The sequence below is a fragment of the Lissotriton helveticus genome, chromosome 2_1 (genome assembly GCF_964261635.1).
Source record: "Lissotriton helveticus chromosome 2_1, aLisHel1.1, whole genome shotgun sequence".
Taxonomy (NCBI): domain Eukaryota; kingdom Metazoa; phylum Chordata; class Amphibia; order Caudata; family Salamandridae; genus Lissotriton; species Lissotriton helveticus.
In genome coordinates this window covers 295,834,046-295,853,307 of record NC_136059.1, presented here as the reverse complement: position 1 = coordinate 295,853,307, position 19,262 = coordinate 295,834,046, and the positions used below count along the sequence as shown (strand labels likewise).

The window sequence follows — 19,262 nt, the reverse complement described above, 5'->3', positions numbered from 1 at the left end:
AATGCCTAGATAGAGTGTATTACAGTAATCTAGCTTTAACCCAACTAGGGCCAACATTATGATCTTTTGAAGGTCAGCCGGAATAAACGGAAGTATATTTCTGAATCCGTAGCAAATAGTAGCCCCGGGAGGTCACTGCATTGATCTAAGCACTGAAACAAAGATGACTCCCAGATTTTTAGCCTTCAGAACTGGCTTCGGTAGATCCCCCAACTCCTGGGGCCACCACAACGTATTCCAGAAGGAGGTTTCATTCCCAAATAGCAATACCTTCGTCTTCCCAGAATTTAGCTTTAGGCAGTTTTCCTCCATCCAGCCTGCCACTGCGGACATGCAGCTGCGGAAGTTGTAAGCGTTGTTCTCAACCTGGGATGTTACCGACAACACAATCTGTGTGTCGTCAGCGTAAGAGAGTATTGACAGGCCAAAGCTCACGATAAGCTGAACCAGAGGGGTAACAAACATTAAAAAGTGTTGGATTGAGTGCCGATGCCTGTGGGACCCCACAAGGGAGAGAGAAGGGGCTGAACTTAACCCCTCCCAACTCAACCTGTTTTTTAGAAAGGAGTTCAGCAACGATAGTGCCGTGCTCCTAAAGCCCAACGCATGCAAGCGTTTACTCAGGAGCACATGATGGACCGAGACAAAGGCGGCAGAGAGATCAAGTAGAGCCGCTCTGCCCCATTGTCCACTCTCCCTCTAATTTCCTCCGACGCCGCCACCAGTGCAGACTCGGTGCAATGTGGGTCTAGCAATCGATGGGCATCCAGGAAGGTCTGTAGTTCTGCGTTCATGGCCGTCTCCAAAACCTTAGCTGGGAACGGGAGACAGATCTGTAACTGTCCACTGACCTAGCGTCCTGAGAGGGCTTTTTCACAAGAGGGAGAATAGAGGCCTTCTTCCAGATGTCAGGATATAGCCCAGAGCTTAGAACTTGGTTCAGAAGGTCATTGAGTGGTCCCCCCACCTGATTGGTCAACTTATTGATGATTCCTGCGTAAGTAGAGAGAACTCATCGAATGTGGGGGAGACTTCCTGCCCGTTGTCTGAGTCTGAGACCCCAGACCCTTCCGAGTTCCAACTGAGGCTAGCACTGGTGTTGCAGGGATTCTGCACATATACAGAACTATCCACAGGAACCCAGGCCTTCGGCGCATTGTGGTGTACCAAAAACATGCCTCAGTGCCTAGAACCTCTATCTGGCTAGCTATAGTATCCCATTCGTTCTCCATACTACAGCAGAGCTACCAATGAGTGGATATCCTAGAACATGTGACTCAGGGCCTCTCAGAATTCGTGGAACAAGACACTCTTTCGCTTAGATACTCATACCTGTTCACAATGTGAGTAACCAGAGACATTGTATAGTTTAAAATGTTTATTTCAACTAACATGCTCTGTAATGCAGTACATGTGCTAACATTAGCAAAGAAATGCATAAAAACAATATAATCAGCATAGTTACAATTACATATAATAAGAACGGGGACAGCATATTATAATGACAGTGTATGAAGCCTTATAGCGCTTTACCACCCTCCCCGTACTACAAGCTTTGTTTATCATATAAGTGGAAGACCTCTGGGCTTGGACGGCGGAACCCACTACCTCAAGTCTTAGATGGTAGGATTTACATCTCCGGACAAGCACAGCTCTTCCTCTGGAAAGGTTTTCTCCAAATCCCTCTAAGTTGCATCCCGTGCAATATTAAAAGGACCTGAAAAGTCAATAGCACAGCTGTGTTTCATGTTATGTCTATATGTGTGTGGGACGGCCCAAAGCCGATAAACCAGTGTTTTCTGGCATTGAACACGATGTACAGACGAGAACTCAGAGCACAACAGAAATAGTGAAAGGCAGACAGTTCCCATGTGAAACAGCACAAGCAAGAGTGTTTACGGGAACCAAGGCATGTAGTGTTGTGTGCATAAGCGGCAAGATGGCAGTGATGCAAAGCACGAACTAATGCTAACTTAGCAACGTCCGCTGGCACCCCTAAACCCTCACAACACCCTCCCCTTGGGCAGTCCTACGTACATTGATTGAAGTAGAATACAGAGTCCAAAAAATCTGAGCAACAAGAGCTTATGAGACTTGTATGCGAAGAACGTCAATTGGGTGTTTGCTTTAAAAATATCCTTTTGGCAGTAAGTAAAAAAAAAAAGAGTAAATCATTAAAAAAAAATTTAGGTTGCCTGGTCATATCAATCCATCAGTGTGTAGGCGAGCAACATGCTCATTAATGATGGGTGCTTCCAGCACCAACGGTGGGCATCTTGGTGATACTCGATGTAACTCCGTTGCAGGAAATCGCGTGCTGCTGCACCGATAACCCACTGAGCTAGTAGTCCTAGAGCGGCTGCACATGCCCATACCGGTACAGTCCTACTCATGAGACATTAGAGGGCTCATCAGCAAGGCAAAGTCCGGTCAGGAGACGCTGTGTTTGTGAGGCAGAGATCCAAAGCCCATTGAAAAGGACATTCCAAGCATGAGAAAACTGGTTGCACGCAAGTGTACCATGGAAATCGGAAATACAGATTATAAGCCAGGTACCGCAGAATTGAAGCATGCGGTTACAAAGCAGCTATAACTGGGCCGGGTTGTGAATGACCACAAGAGGGGCAGCCATTTGTAAGCAGGCAAATCAACAGGAAGACCCCGGCAGCTAAGTATTAGTGGCATTCCACCAAAAACGCTGGAAAAAATGGAATGAATAAAATATGGGATCACACCAAAAATTAGCCATCCCCGTTGTATGCAAAGCATTGAAGAGAGAATGAATAGGCTCACCAAAATGTTGTGGGAGGTCAGTTTTTAAAAGTGCTTGAACTTCTGTTCTTGTATTAGCCACCTGCCGGACATAGGTCTCACAGGCAGAAATGAGAGAAACTTCTTTCTGGGACAAGAAAGCTCTTATTCAACTCAGCTTGTCGAACTGTGTCTTCAAGGTCGGAATGGAAGGCCAAATTAAGATATCGGGACTCCAACGAGGTGGAGGAAACAGCATATTTTTGCAGCAAACTACACGTTGTGACACAGCCACAATGTACAGTATGCATATTAACATGCCACAGCATTTTTCATTATTCAGAAGTCAATAACTGCTATTAGACAGCAGTGTGAATGTTGGCTTAATAGAGGGGACCGGTTTCCCTTTTAAAATGCACGCTAAATTAGGCGCCTCTAAATTACAAGCGCCGTGCAATTGTATATTTTTGCACACAAGGGAGTGTCCAATGGAAGAATCAGAAGACTCACCTGTCAGATACACCTTTGTGTCATCACGCAAACATCTAAACGTGAAGGGGAGTGACCTTATGGTTCATAGAGACCTAGGGGAAAATGTTTCATGCATGATGTAAATTGAAATAAAGAGAGTGGCAGTGTTATAACCCATGAACGAGCCAAACTGCAAAATTTGTTTCTGCTACTGAGATTGGTAAAAGATCTACTTTTTCTATGAAGGGTATAAGTGGCATCTTTCATGGACATAGACTGTTGTCTTTGAGTCAAATTAAAGGGTAAAAATAAAGAGGACGAGTTGACATAGTACCATGGCACTTGACCCATTTAAAGCATCTGCAAGGTCCATGCTAACTGCACAATAGAGTGCAATTGGTTCTGACCATGATATAACACAGATACATCATCCTGTACAATATCAACAACAGAAGAAACAGTTGTCAAATGTGTATTTCCTGGAAGAAAGGGTATTAATACTGTTATCTACCACAGCAAAAACTTTTTCAAGATTAGCTTGGTCTATAGCCCTTAAACGTGAAGCGGCTTCAATTTGAGACAATTTCCAAATTTCATTATAAACTGCATATATCCATCATTTAGGCCTTGGGCCAATCGGGCCTTTTATGAAATCTGATTCATCCACATCATTCGATAACATTGACAAATGCGGTTTAACAGAAGCCAAGCTAGAGTGTTGTAACCATGTTTGACATAATTTACCAACAGAGTATGTTGTAACTGAATGTCTTGTTGAAAAACGTGGATCAGGCCTATCCTGCGTGTAACCTGGAGCCCTGTAATGGAAACACATTTGGCATGCATCTGCACTGGTCTGCCAAACTAACCACCCCATAGAGTCAAGATTCGAAATATTAAATGTTGTATTTGTAAAAAAAGACTGAAACTCCTCAAATACTTAATTGGTAGTAACATTCCAGTCTCGATATTCGGCAAGGGAAGGAAAAGCAGGAGTCTTCAGTTGTTTAGCCGTAGCTAAACCCAGACAAGTAGTCTGATAAATAGAATTGTTTAAAAAACGTATTTGTGTTGGTATAAGACATGCACAATACAAAGCTTCTGTGCCCTGCACCTGCCAGGTTTTGGAACCCCAAACTGATTTCAAATCAACTGTATTTTTCCAATGATCATAGCCACCCATCGCCAATTTAAGGATGAAGGAATCAGAGTATAACAATTTAGTGTGGGTAAGCATAGCTTTCGGATTCGATTTAGAATTTAATTTAAAATAGTAAGATTCAGGGTTTGACTTATCAAAACTCGTAACATATGTAAATTTATCCAACAGGGTCTTAGAACTCCCTATTGGGGGTGCGGGGCAATGTTCCCATTGAGTGTAATTAAAAACAGCTCTAAAAGTAGTTGCTTTATGCAAATAATGTTGGCCATAATGCTGATAGCAAAACAACTCAGCATAATTTGCAGAATTCAAATACAAGTCTTCAGCATCAAATGCTGCATAGTATTTTAAATCGGAAAACAGCGAATGTATTGCTTGCACATCCCAGTCATCTGAATGTATGTTATATTTAACCACATCACCCACTGAGACACGAAGTACATTTGGAACATTAGCAACCTCTGTCGGACCATGAATTTGAAACGAGACGGTCTCCCAAACTATGCCATCCGTAACTGGCCAGGGCTGTAATGTTGACGAAAGTCAGGTCCCTTTTCATGATGTGCGATGAAGAATGCGGGGCCAAAGTTCCATCTACCAGTTCTACAGCAGATCGTTCTTTAAGGTAGTGTCTATTGATCAAAAGAAAAAACACTGACACAAACTCAATGGACATGAATAAAAAAATTATGATGAGCACCAGCCAAATATATATCCATGGGGGAACCAAATAAGTGTGTTTAAATCAGGATATAAAATTGGCAAATTTTAATGGGGGTTAAAGTCGATGTTGAATGTGAGTCAAATGAGAAACGCGACTCGATCCTGGCTGTAGGATTTAATCCAGGTAAAAATACCCCTTATAGGGTAAGTACAATCTGGCTCTTGATTAGCAGCTGAGGATTGTAGGACCAGCAAAGGATTAGCAACAGAGTCCATGTCTATGGCAGTGTCAGGATTTCCTGGAATAGTGGCATACGATGAAGCTGGAGGTAAACTATTCAGATTCCGCCAGATGTTGTAGCTTGAGATTGTCAATTGAGACGTATCTGTTGTCCTGGAAGTGGTGGTAAAATTACTGTACGAGTTCCCTGCACGCCCAGCACTGGAACCGGAGCTCAATATGATGGACCAAATTCTTTTTTGTTCTCCACCTTCTCTCGGACCAGTTCTCCAACTTTAGGCAGCCAGACGATCACTGGAATCTGCAGTGCACCATCAGCAGCGGCAGGTAAATGTCGTTTTGCAAGACTGCCTCTTGTGTCTTGTAGGTCTTGTAATACAGCACAATTTTTTAATCTATTTTTTAGGGAATTGTGGACGGCCTCCTTGATCAGTTTGAGACGTCCGTTGTGCCTGCGGTTGTGCCTGCACTTTAGCAAAAGGCTTGGGCCCAGATGTAGGTAAATCATATTTACCGACTCTTAAATACCGAATTTTACCGATTCGGTATTTTAGAGTCGGTAAATATGAAGGGGGGACATGTAGGACAATCCAGATGTTTTTTTTCCGAATCGGAAAAATTCGGTATTTACCGATTCGGTAAATACCGACCGGTAATGCCCATTCATTCCTATGGGCTTTGAAGCCCATAGGAATGAATGGGCATTACCGATTCGGTATTTACCGAATCGGTAAATACCGACTTTCACAAGGGTGCAGGGGGTGTCACTTTGACACCCTCTGGCACCCCCAAAAGAGGCTCGGGTGCCATGTGGCAGGCATACATGCCCTAAGGGCAGGTCTGCCTGTCATATGGCATATGTGCCACATGTGCATGCACACCGGAATCGGTATTTTACCATCAAATGGATTTGATGGTAAAATACCGATTCGGTAAGGCTTGTGGGACTCAGAAGAGTCCCACCTACATATCAAATTTACCGAATCGGTAACTATACCGATTCGGTATTTTACAGAATCGGTAAATTTACCGATTCTGTAAAATAGAGTGCCCTACATCTCAAATTCCAATTACCGGAATTCGGCCGTTACCGACCGGTAATTGGCCACCTACATCTGGCCCTAGATACCCAAACTATTACGCCCAACTGTCTTATAAGCCTGGGCTATAATCTTAGGTAATTTGCGGGATTGTCTATATCTGGGACAAGAGCCAAAGCACTAGACACTTGACAGTTGACTGCATCACCCTTAACCTTAGCAAGGATAAGATCAGTAACCACGTCATACGCCCCAACTAACCTCATCCCCAATTCAACTGCCGCCTATGGTCCGTGCTCATCTTGAACACGCTTAATCACAGAAGGGAGTACTGTCATGGGTGGTGTGCCAAAACACTTTGCATAAACTGCTGCGAATATTTTACCCCAACTCTCACAATCAGTAACTTCGGGTACTAAGACTTTCTGCAGACTAATTATCAAAATTCAGTGCTTGTCCACCGGGCATGGTATGTGGAAACACCGCTTCCAGCTGGTCAAATTTTTCAGCAAGCCAATAACGCAAATCTTCCTTATTTGGGGAGGCTTTCCCATAACCGAATTAACCACTACGGGGCTAAAAGTAGCACCGCCAGCTCCAGCTGGTTGCTGTGCAACTTCAGGTGCTCCCGTCTGGAACTTGCGGTTTACATATTGAACCATTGCTCTAAACACACGGATTAGTGTAGTGTGCATGAGATGGAGTGCTGCCACATCGCATGTCAAATATCGTGGATGCGGCGCATAACCTGCCAACACAGGCCAAGTGGCCCTATCAATTGATAAGGGACCTAACATGACAGGTTTCAGAGGTACGGGAAGGGCGCCATCAAACTAAATGCGATGCTGCCATGCCGTCAACTGAACTTCCAGAGTTCTATATGGCAGATAGACAGCAGGAAGGGTGGTATAGGTGTATTTATGCCACAAATTATCTGCTCCTTCAACTGCCGGAAAAGTCACCCAAGAATAAAACACCTCATAAATGTATACTGGGTCAGATTGGACCACAAAGATCAGATTGACTCCAGCATCCGCCACTCCAAATGCTTGCAAGTGTTGCTGGACTGCCGTGCGCTGCAATGTCAACGTCAGCCATATAGAAATACGAAAAGAAAATCAAATTAACAAGGCGGGCAAGACAAAGTTGGGTTGTGTTGGAAAGTGGGTTATTGGTAGGGGCAAATGTAGGTCTTCCACTGGCAATAAGGCCACTAACACGTAATAGGACTCAGCATAGGTCTTAGAAAATTATTCCTATGCTCAACCCTTGGTAACGTAGCTGCGAGTAGACAGGCTTAACTTCAAAGACAGGTATGTAAAGCATTTAAAAACACCCTTTCAGTAAATAATTAAGACACAACACAAAATCAAAATCCAACACCAATTTATAAACATAGGTAATATTTTTATCTTTTAAATGACACCAAAATTAAAACATTCCACTGTAGGGAACGATAGATATGAATTTTTAAAGATTAGTCACTTTCTAGTGCTTAGAAACCAACAGTGTCCCTTTTAGTCATGTCGTTTTCTCTGTCAGGGACACACCTTTATAAATTGTTCTGAAGAATTTTCTCACCACTGTGGTGGGCAGCCTTCTTCAGCAAGCCGGGTCCAGTTAGAACACCTTCCTGGAGTTCTGCTTGCGGGTCCCAAAGTATCAAACACACAATCCAAGGTTCTGGAATTTCCAAGAGGGTCCTTGAAAGTGTGAAACTTCAATTCCGCAATCCACTTGAACAAAACCCTAACAAATCCACTGGTACTCCATGCTTTGTATTCTTTGTGGGGCTGTCCAGGTGAGCTCTGTTAACCTGTAGCTTGCAGGGAGTTCACCTCTTGAGTCCTTTGGCAGCAAGGTAATTCACAGGGCTGCAGTTTCACTTGGTGCAGTCTTCAGAGGTCAGGCCTTAGAGTTCCTTGCACAGCAAAATCTTTTCAGCAGGGCCATTCTTGCTTCAGTAAGTTTCAAGTAGCAGATCTGGGGGGTCTGCCCCTCTCAGATACTTAATCAAAATTCTCTGGTTCATGCACCAGGTCACTGCTCACCAATGAGAGCAGGGCAACTCTTCATAGTTATGACCACATCCTGTAGAGTGTGGCATTAGTTTGTCCCAGAGAGCATCATTCTTCCAAATCCATAATGGCTGATTTTCCAGCAAGGAGGTAAGAGCTGGCTAAACACACCCCCTGGGATGGCTTATTTCCATAGACCCTACCATCTGCACATACCTTCCTTAAGCCTAGCCCTGACTCTGGGTCAAGAGTGTCAGATTGAAGCTGAAACCCAGGCCTCCCCTCTGCCTTTGAAGAGCATAGTTTACGACGCCACCTCCTGGCCTGGCATTCCTATAGACCAGCACACTGCCCTCCCAGCAGCCTGGCTAATCCACTTAACTCTGACCAATCAGGGCAGACCACTGAAAGGCTGAATTTGCACTTACAAACAATAAAGTCTCATAACTTCTTGTATGTACACTTTAGGAGAAATTCAACAATATAATATTGTTGGATTTACTACTACCATTCTGGGAAGTCTTTGAATAGTCCGGCTAGTCCTCTCCTATCAATATTTATTCATCAATAACTTCCTACCATGTTAACATATGGGCCATGGGGTTTGCAATGGGGAAAATGACTTGGGCTACTCTTCCAGCACCAGGGCTTATAAATCCATGGTTTATAAGTATTTCCCTAATTTCTACGGGACCCCCACCCCCTGTGCAACTAGGGGAGACTTCAGGGGTTCTGAATCTGCAGAAATATTGCAGATCATCCCTACACAATTCTTCTAGCATCAAAGTCGAATTTGAGCAGCTCTTTAATACAATGTGGGGAGTGAAATGTAAAATTTCACTTTACCCAGGAATATAAAAACTCATTTTATAAGGGCGCTCCTTTTAGATAACTGACCCCCCACCCCTGGGATACCTAGGGGTGACCCTGTGGTCCCTAATATGCAAAAACATGGTAGGTTGTTCATTTATAAGGGCCCCTACCCCCAACGTCGAGTTTGGGCACAATTTAAGGTTTAAAAGCTGTCCAGGCCACCAGTGCTGCTTTTAAACTGATCTTAGGCTTCAGCATTGCACACATGCTGGTGCAGAGAATCTGCTGGCCTCTAAACTGCCAAGCTCCAGGATACTGGAGACTTCTAGGTAGTGTCAATCCTCTGCCATATTACATACTAAGGGCTTATGGGGTAGGTCATGCCAATTACAGGAGTACCCCACCATACCATAGTGTACCCTAGTGTATGTTCGGTGTCTTAACTGTATTCTAATGTGTTCCTTTTAGCTAGGCACTGGCCCTGGGCCTTGGTTAAACAGAGCCCAGGGTCAGTCAGAGTCAGTCACCACCAGTTCCAGTCAGCAAAAAGTTGGGGGGTGCCCAGGGCACAGGATGACTTTGCAACAGGTTGTAATTAAAAATACGAACAATACCTTTTCATACATTCTAAGCTTGAATCACCTATAAAAGCGACAACATAGGCAGGTAAACCGTCACCAACGTTTTCCTGAAACAGAGTCAAGGGGATTGTGAACATGTACTGAGAACTACTAAAGTACCTCGTAAATAAGTACCAGACTAAACGTTAGGTGCGCAATGTTGCAGGGATTCTGCACATATACTGAACTAAGAACAGGAACCCAGGCCTTCGGTGTATTGTGGAGTACCAAAACATGCCTGAGTGCCCAGAACCACTATCAGGCTAGCTATAGTATCCCATTCGTTCTCCGTACTACAGCAGAGCTACCATGATTGGATATCCTAGAACTAGTGACTCAGGGCCTCTCAGAATTCGTGGGAATAAGACACTCTTTCGCTTAGATACTCATACCTGTTCACAATGTGAGTAACCAGAGACACTGTATAGTTTAACATGTTTATTTCAACTAACATGCTCTGAAATGCAGTACACATGCTAATCAGCATAGTTACAATTCCATATAATAAGAACGGGGACAGCATATTATAAAGACAGTGGATGAAGCCTTATAGTGCTTTACCACCCTCCACGTGCTACAAGCTACGTTTATTATATAAGTGGAAGAGCCCTAGGCTTTGACGGCGGAACCCCCTACCTCAAGTCTTTGATGATAGGATTTACATCTCTTGACAAGCAGAGCTCTTCCTCTGGAAAGGTTTTCTCCAAGTTCTTCTAAGTTACATCTCGTGCAATATTAAAAGCACCTGAAAAGTCAGTAGCGCAGCTGTGTTTCATGGTATGTCTATATGTGTGTGGGACGGACCAAAGCCGATAAATCAGTGAAGTTGTTTTCTGGGCTTGAACACGATGTACAGACGAGAACTCGGAGCACAACAGAAATAGTGAAAGGCAGACCGTTTCCATGCGAAGCAGCAAAAGCAAGAGTGTTTACGGGAACCAAGGCATGTAGTGTTGTGTGAATAAGCGGCAAGATGGCGGTGATGCAAAGCACGAACTAATGCTAACTTAGCAACGTCCGCTGGCACCCCTAAACCCTCACGGCACTAGGAGGCTGCTAAGAAAATGCCTGAAAGATAGAATTGACCTTAGATTGAAAGTGATCCGCCAGCTTGCTGCAGAAGGCTATGTCCATCTCAAAAGCCTTGTTGTTACTCCAGTGTGACAGATCATTAACTGTTTTAAACAGTTCCCTTGAGGAATTCACAGCTGTTCTAATTTTCCCTGAGAAAAAATTGGTCTTTTCACCTTTAATAAGCTCTTTGTACCCGGCAAGGATCTTTTTGTACTTAGCTTTTTCCCCGGGGGAATAATCTACTCTCCAAAGACACTCTTTACATCTACAGCTCAGTTGTGCTTCCTTCAGCTTAGGGGAAAACCAAGGTGCAGAGGGACATTTCCTGTGCGTGTTTATTTTTCTCATAGGTACTCTTTTGCTGCATGCAGTCTCCAGCCATTGAGTAAGGCTGATGGCAGCTTTGTTATTATCCTTGAAAAGGTCTGGTGTGGAATTAGAGAGAGTCTCCTGTAGTGCCTCCATATTCGCACTTTTCAAAGGCCGGAACTCAAGCGCTTTGGCTGAGTTGCCCCATTCCGCTCCCTTCCACTGGGTCAAGATGGAAAAGAAGATAGCTGAATGATCCATCCAAGGAAGTGGAAGGGTCTGAATTGTGCCCAATTCTGCATTATTAGTAAAATTGCCGTCCAGTGTGTGGTTGGCTATATGAGTTGGTGCATCAATGCGCTGGGATAGATCGAAGGTTTTAAGAATATCCACCATATGTCCTGTATCCACATCAGTGGTGGACTCCAGATGGAAATTAAAATCCCCAACCAAAGTAAAATTGGCATAGGTAATACTCGATTCCATAAACGTCTGTAGTTTATCAATAAAGCCCCTCCTGGGCCCAGGGGTAAAGTATACTGATAGTCCTTGAAAGGTGTAGGATTTTGTCAGACTGAAGCTAAACCTGAGAGCCTCACAATCCAGATGATGTACTGAAGTAATATTGGCCACAAACGTACTGTGATAAATAGTCGCTACCCCCTCCCCCCTGTGGTCTAGGCTGTCCAGTCTTTCAATATTATATCCATCTGGAACCGCCACCTTAAAACCAGGGTCAGATGCATTATCGGTCCAGGTCTCCGTAAGGAAAGTGATATCCAGGTTATGCTAGGTCATTAAGTCAGCAAATTCAAGCTTGTGCTTGATGAGGGACCTAGTATTGAGGAGTAGGCAGTGGTGTGCCTTTGAAGCAGGGTGCTTTTCCAAGACATTTGTAATAGAAGGGCTGTGGGGAGCATATCCGAGGCTGTTAACAAAACCACAGCTGTTGCACTTATATTTCTCCTTACTAACACCCCAGTCCTGAGGAGAACAGTACCTGTTCATGCCAGCGGGTCTAAGGGCGAGGAGTTCACTCCTCATACGAGTGAAAAAAGAGGCAGGGTTCCTGGCCCCTGACGCCGTCCCGTCGTGGACGGGCGGAGACGGGCTTGCCTTAGGCGCGCTAGCTGCACGTGCCTGCTGCGCACATCCGCTGTGCGCCCTGTCCCTTACCCCTATTTATGAGAGGGAGAGAGACCAAAACTGTAGCGCCAACCTCCTAAAGATGGCTGCTCTGCCCGGAAGTGAGTCCGGAGAGGTGGGGGCAAAGTAGCCTGCTTCCTGCTCCCTCCACTCAAACCGGCAAATGCCGGGAGGTGGACCGAGGAAGTCGGAAACCGAGCAACCACCCAACGAGCTACAGAAGCGGTAGGAACAAAAAAAGTAAAAGCAAGTAGCAGCAAGTTGTATTTAAAAATGGTAAAAAGAGCAGCAGCAGTTGATTTTAAAATCAGATGTCACTCCCCCCGAAACGGCCCCCCAGCAAAAGAAACAGCAGGGGTATTCAGAGCTCGCCAGATACAAATATATAATAACAGAGCTACGTGGCGCTGCCTCAAAGCGAACTTGATCTGCTGAGCGCCCAGTCTCTTACCCCCATTTATGAGAGGGAGAGAGACCAAAACTAGAGCGCCAACCTCCTAAAGATGGCTGCTCGGCCCAGAAGTGAGTCCAGAGAGGTGGGGGCAAAGTAGCCTGCTTCCTGCTCCCTTCACTCAAACGGGCGAATGCTGGGCGGTGGACCGAGGAGGTCGGAAACAGAGCAACCACCCAACGAGCTACAGAAGCGGTTGAAACACAAAAAAGTCAAAGTAAGTAGCAGCGACTTGTATTTAAAAATATTAAAAAGTGTAGCAGCAGTTGATTTAAAAAACATAACAGATATCACTTCCCCCGAAACTGCCCCTCGGCCCCCCCCAGAAAAACAAACAGCAGCGGTATTCAGAGCTTGCCACATACGAATATATAATGATAGAGCTACGTCGCGCTGCCTCAAAGCGAACTTGATCCAACAGACCATGCAGGGCAGGTAGGAGGGGCAGAGGCAGCTCAATGGACCATGGAGGGCAGGAGGGAGGAGGGAGAAGGGAGTTGCACGTACATGGACAACGGAAGGCTGGGGCAGGAACAACAAGTTCATCATGCAGGACAGACAGGAGGGGCAATGGAAGCAAAATGCATCATGGAGGACAGGAGGGAGGGGACAGGGCTACGCACATGGCCAACAGAGAGAGAGTGGGAGGTGGTCCATCGCAGTGGCAGCAAGCCGACTACACAGGGCAGATGGGAGGGTTAATGGCAGTACAACGGAGCATTGTGGGAAGAGGGAGGGAGCTTGGGCATAAACAAAAGACCATAGAGGGAAGAAGGGAAGGGGTAGGGGCTGGACTCAGAATACAGAGGGAAAGGGCAGAGGCAACAAGCCGACCGTGCAGGGGGTGGACTTGAGGGCACTGGCAGCACAATGGACCATGCAGGTCATTTAGGAGGAGCAGTGGCAGCACAATGCACTATGGACAGCATGAGGGAGGGAAGGAGGAGAGAAGGGCATGAACTCAGAGGGCAGGGGGAGAGGGCAGGCAAGACAGCAAGCTGGCCATGTTTTGCAGTTGGAGGCATTGGCATCACAACAGACTACACACGGCAGGTAGGAAAGGCAGTGGTAGCTCAATGGACCATGGAGGGAAGGAGGGAAGGGGCAGGGCCACACACAAGGACAAGAGGGTGCAGGAGGGTGAGGTTGGATGTATGGACTCAGACAACGTAGGGCAGAGGGGAGGGCAAAGGAGCAGCAAGCAGACAACACAGGGCACAGGGAAAGGCAGTGGCACCACAACAGACCATGTAGGGCAGGCAAGAGAGGCAGGACCCTGGAGGGCTGGGGGGAGGGGGGCAGGGCATGGACACGGAACATTGGGTGCAGGAGTTAGGGACCCAGACCACGAAGGGCAGAGGGGAGGGAATAGGGGCAGCAGGCTGACCACACAGGCCAGGCAGGAGGGGCAGTGGCAGCAGAACAGATCACGTAGGTCAGGTAGGGGGGGCAGTTTCATCACAATGGAGGGCAGGAGGGAAGGGATAGGGTAGACAACAGAGGGCAGGGAGAGGGGAGCAGGGAGAGGGGAGCAGGGAGAGGAGGCAGGGAGCGAGGCAGAAAGCTGATCATGCTGGGCGGGTGAGAGAGGCAAAGGCCTAAAAGCTGCTAAATACTGCTTGACATATCTACAGCTTCTGATCACACAGACCATGAACAACTACTCAGCCACCTAGTTCAAGATCCTGGCATCCGTGGCAATGCCCTCAATTGGATCTGTTTTTTCTCACCAACAGGAAACAATGTCAAAATCGAACTATTTACACGAGAAGGCAAATCTATAGTCTGCAGGGTGCCCTCTAACCAGTTCTCTGACCATCTATAGGCTGGCAGCCTTAATAGCATTGTTTGATTTCAGATGTGTATTGACTTGGTTACCAATTTAAAAACAGAGATGAGCACCCCAATTATCACCTGAAGTCCTTTTATCACTTAGCTCTGAACTATGTCACCAAACTCCTTATAGTGGCCAAAACACAATGAACCTCACGATCCAACCGAGAGACAGAACTAACTACTACCAAATGACAGCGTAAAAGTCAGACTATGTACGGATCAGCCCTGCTAAACCAATTACTCCAAACAAGAAGGAACGCAGACTGCAGCGAAGAAGCATTTTTTCAAACTACTAACCTGTCTAAAAAGAAGCTCTTCCTTTCTGTCCTCCTCTTCTAAGTCGTGTCTATCGAACGACCCTTGCTTCACGCTGCCCTGCCAGTTTTATGCACCGCTTTACCTCCTTCTCCTCTTCTCTATGCAGCTGTCTCAAGAAAACAGGTTTTCCTCTGTTAATTGTATCATTTTGTAAGTAAGTATATATAGCTACAACTAATTGTGTGTGTGTAAATAAGATACGTACTGTTAAAGCACAGAGAGATCTGGACAGTAACATGTCTATGGCAATGCAGTGGGGGACTGCCAGGCTAAATTGCCATATAAAACCTTACACCAACTAAATATTAAACACAATTTCATGACACTACTGTTAAACATCAGTTGTTTGGTCTGTGGTCCTGCAACTGCTGCAAGAGTTTTCCACGAGAAAACGCACACGACAGCGGTAGAAGAACTGCAGCATGCCTGTCACTAGAAAATACAAAGTAGATTTGCAGCAGAGAACAGATTGAGGCATGGTTTTCTACATCTAATATGTTGAAAGGGAATGACCTGCAGGGCGTTTTATTTAGTAGGATACGATAATGTTCACAATGCATAGATACATATGAAGAAAAGGGGTGGCAAATAAAAGGTGCAAAACGTTTTTGTTGGAAAGCAGTGTAGACATGTATAGATGAGGTGAGATCCTGGTTAGCGGGAAATAGGGCAGCGGGAAGAAGGGCACGTATTACACAAACACTCTACTTTCTGGGTCATCAGACTAATGAGGCAATGCAGCATTAAATTATGTGACAGGGCTGACTGAAATAACCGGCAAGGTAAAGATAAATGATCTGGTAATCTATGTGAAAGAAGGGAAATTATGTGCTGCATTCTGGGGCATTATTTTCTAGGTGGCATGACTTGTCAACACACACCAATACTGATAGAAGATAGATGTCAGCGTTTACACAAATTCATAAGTTTATTAAAGAAAACGAAACTCCTCTGCAGATCCTATTGAAATGTAAATTGTTCGCTATTTACAGGCCCTTTGCACTTCCCCGCAGATCTCCATGTATACACAACCTTTAATAAAGGTGCGCCTCGTTTGTTCATAGAACACCAGCTATCTCTTGAAACCTGCCTTTTGGCGGTCATGTGCTGGTTAATTTGGCACCCAGACCTTGAGCTTTTGTAACTAACCCTTTCCATCAACGACACTGCTGTAAATCAGCACCACATATTCCATATTTCTTACTGAAGTGTCTCACTGGGGGCACTTACAGATCTAAGGCGTACGCAGATTATGCAGTAGATTGAGGATTAAATGGCTAATCCATAATTATGGAAGAAAACACGACTGTGCTCCTCAATAAAAGTGACCCGGACTTCTAAAACAAAAGAGCAACAAAAAAAAATCCAGCGAGCAAATGATCGATGGCCTAGACAGAATATCAAACGCCTGTGGAGCAATTTGTACTTAAAACCTTAAATATTTCTTGCAGATTATGTACATATGGCTATGTTGTGGGGCAATTAGAACTGAAAATCCATGTACAACTGAAAAAAAGCAGCAAAAGGTAACTCACACAGAAGGAACTGATCAAGTGCAAAGGGGATGTTTCAGTTAAAATATCTTTATTTAGTGTAGTATTTTGAGAAAGTGTGATAGAAACAAGTTTCTATAACAAAGTTTAGCTTAAGTTATAGTAGCTCTACTGTTCTACCTAATATTGTCAGGTAGTGTTTCCGCAAACGTTTTGCTTTTTCCACGTGGGTTTTGCTGATTCTCTTGCAGTGGCGGCTGGTGACATTTAAAAGTGGTGAGGTGTAAAAGTTCTTGGTGACTAACCTGTGGCGAGCGAGCGAGCACAACTGCTACAAGAGGGGTTCCCATGAAAATTTTGGAAAAAGAGTGGGGAAATGGTGCATTTTCAAGCTAATTTGAGACTGCAAGAAGGTTAATAAAGTAATTGTGAAAATGTAGTTATGACATCAATAAAGAGATTTCATGTGATAATAATGTAGGTAGCTGCTTATTAACTATAACCACAGAACTAGATTGCTATATGAATATACCTCCCTTGAGGGGACCATACATCGTCTCAGTCAGATCATCTGGGAATTCAGTGCTAACAAACTGCATGCCACATGCCCTGTTGGACTCTCTTGACCAATGGCAAAATGGAGCATTCATAAGACCGTGCTGTCTTGTTCCTCTCCTGCCTTCACGCCACCACTGTCCCGGGGTCACCTCGTAAATAATGATGAAGCTGTTTGCCCAGTGCAAGAAGCGTGTCATACCTGCAAAGTTTTTTAGCCCATATAAGATTCTGCAGAGATTATTCAAACACATGTGACTTGCCTGGTGTAACTTTAATTCTCACCCCCTGAACTCACATTTTATGGAAGAGGACGTCTAGTCAGAATAGAAATGACAAATGGTACATCAGGGAGAATGTGGTATGCTATGGCAGTGGACTCAAATGTGAGACCCGCACATGGGGTTTGCAGAGTCCCTCTTATATGAGGCAGGCCAGTGTTTCTGAGAGGAAGGTAGGTTTGTGGAGAATGCCTCAAATCTGGGACAGGGCAGTGCCTCTTGGAGGGTTTTATGGTTTGCTAAGAGTCCCTCAAATGGCAGCCAGAGACGGATATGGTTAGACAATAGAATGGCAGCTACCCAGTTGTCTGCCACCTGTTCTCACAACTAACACCAGTTTTGAAACACACTAATACGGCTGGTTTAGACACCTTTAACCTCTCCACCTCACCTCCAACCTCTCCACCTCACCTCCCATCTACCTTTCATCTTCCTCCCCGGGGTGTTCTCTTCTTGACTCCAAATAAATACAGAAGTTGCAAGTTAATCCGCCCTCCCCGTGAATATATACAGATCACTAGTTGGGACTTGCGGACAGCTGTTTAGTCAGTGACAAATTCTAGTCTCCCTCCCCCACCCCGGAATCGTATGCGATTTTAGCTGATCACTCATTAACTACTTTCAGAGATTTTGTTATGTTTCATTGCATACTCCCCGACACACCACGATTAAAGAGACATTAAGCATTTAAGTTTACCACGCAAAATGTAAAAACCTCTGAAATTTGCAATTTCCTCATGGGTGAGTTGATGGGCAGTGCACTTGGAGGAGTAGGGTGGTAGTGGTAAAGGTGCATCGTTCACCATGCATTAGGCATTTCTGTTCTTTTTAGGTTCACATATTAATTCTATCCCTTACATGGAGGTTTAAAAGAAGATGACGATGTTTTAAGTGTTTTTGCACTGTAAAAAAAATAGCGACCACTGTGCCATCGTCACATTGAACAACCCTTGGAACAGTCAGCCACGTTTATTTTGAATAAAATTACAAGGAGTTTAACTCATTCTATTGTCCCTTAAAGCCACTGAAAAGTAACTGTCCAATGTTCATTGTGTGCGCGCCGATCAGGGCACCTTACGCCTCTGTGTATATTAACAAACACTTACCTGTGAGTGAACTGAGGGTCTCTCTAGACATCTGTGTGTATAGAGCCCTCTCCATTTACCGGACACTGTATAGCCGATGCGCTGTGTAGTGTGTTTGTGCGCACCAGAGCTCCCATGTGTGTCAGCTGCAGCAGGGCTCTCTAAGTATATGTGTGCATCAGCGCTCCCCTGTGTGCAATGGGCCCTCTCCGTTCCTCGACCTCTGCACCGTTTGTGTGCTCCAAGTATCCCCTCTGGAGTGGTTGTGCGCGCACCTCTGGACTCCCCAGGGTGTGCTCTGCAGAGCCTCTCTCTGCCTTCCCAATCAGAGTGACACTTCCTCGAGCCTGTATAAAAAGCAATTCCGTGGGGACAGCAATAAACTTGCTAAAGACCACATTTATTTTCACTTATCACAACGTACATACAGTTACGGCATCTTCCGCTCAATCTGATGCACTTTTACAAACTCAAACACGATGCTTCACAAACAAAATACAGGCATGTGAATGCTCATGCCCATTTCCAAATAAAACAATTCTGGCCTCATTCAGACTTCAACGGCCGAGCTGCCAAGATACTGGGGTGTCGGATGTCCTGTCGCCTCTGGCCCCGCAACCACGTGCTGACTTCACCGATTAAATGATGTGTGGACTTTCATTGAAATCAGTTACGGCCGGCAAAACGGGCGGGTTGGTTCGCGGGGGTGGGGGCAGGGGGGATGGGCAGAAACCTTCCCCCCCCAGTTCCACCATCAAGCGCCGCCGCCTCAGCTCCTTGGTTTTAGGCCGCCTCCCTCCTCCTGCTGCCCTAAGACAATCACAATGCTGCGGTGGCAGCGTTGTGATTGGTGAGACGCAGGGGAGAGCTTCCCAGCCGCGCCATTTTCTCGCACATTGAGGAAAAGAGAGAGTGGGCGGTCGTGATTGAGGGCG

The 19,262-nt window shown here is 45.4% G+C and overlaps 1 protein-coding gene across 3 annotated transcripts in view; it reads right to left on the bottom strand.

Moving 5' to 3' along the window:
* WDR7 (WD repeat domain 7) overlaps positions 1-19,262 on the bottom strand; it is a 1,349,682-nt gene that overhangs the window by 26,745 nt on the left and 1,303,675 nt on the right. The window lies entirely within an intron of this gene.